The following is a 1,020-nucleotide window of genomic DNA, read 5'->3' on the forward strand; positions in this document are numbered from 1 at the left end:
AGGCATTCGAAAATATTCATAAATATTTTGTATGCCTGATTAATATTATTGTTTATAACAATTATTAGCACATTCATAGCTCAACTGTTTCTTCTACTGCTAAATAATAATTTGTTTAAAGAGGTTTGCGTGCACAATCAATTTATTATGAAGCAATTTAAAAGGTAAAATATTTTTTTTTTATTTTCAATTAAATATTAATATTTACAAAAATTATACAATGCATTGATTTATCAGTTTATTGATAGCAAATTAATTGATCGATTTTTATATACAATTTATGTACAATGCGAAATTTTGTTGAAGTGAAATAATTGAGAAAACAGTGCAGAGTGAAATTGATTGGTTACACTGTGCTTTTAGGCCACCAAAATTACACAAAAGACGTCAAAGCGTTGTGTTGTCAAGGGCATGTGAAAATGAAAGGATTGACATAGTTTAAAATCAATTTGTTTACATTTTCATTTTTTTTTATTATAAAGAGGTTTTTCGAACAGTAGTAAACTACAACAACAAAAACTAATTTTATATTATTTTAATTAATTGAATTTTTGACTGACCATACCATATCTGTTTTAAGTATTGCCAAGTACCCATCATTAGTGGTCTTGGAAATAATTCTTGTATATAATTATTCGTAAATAATTTTTTGTGACTGCAAGTAATAGGAATCGAACTCTTGCCCTGGCAAATTTGAAGCTCAGAGTCAGCGCACCTTAACTAACTGACCTAAAACCTAAAACATTAAACTTGACTTTTATGTTTCCACATTTTTCAGGAGTTTTGTTACTTTGCTTTTTCATTATTACTTTCTTTATTATAAATATTTTCATATAAATAATATAGTAAATTGATTTTTAACGCCCGTTTTGACAAATGAAACTAAATTCTTAATATAAACTATTGATGTTAACTTTTTTGTCGAATGTGAAGCGTCTTATGACGAAAAGAAACTATTAGAAATGTTCGAACAGTAATAAAAAGGAAAAAACAAAAAAGTTAGTTAATTCATTGAAATTT

The sequence above is a fragment of the Teleopsis dalmanni genome, chromosome 2 (genome assembly GCF_002237135.1).
Source record: "Teleopsis dalmanni isolate 2A chromosome 2, ASM223713v2, whole genome shotgun sequence".
Taxonomy (NCBI): Eukaryota; Metazoa; Arthropoda; class Insecta; order Diptera; family Diopsidae; genus Teleopsis; species Teleopsis dalmanni.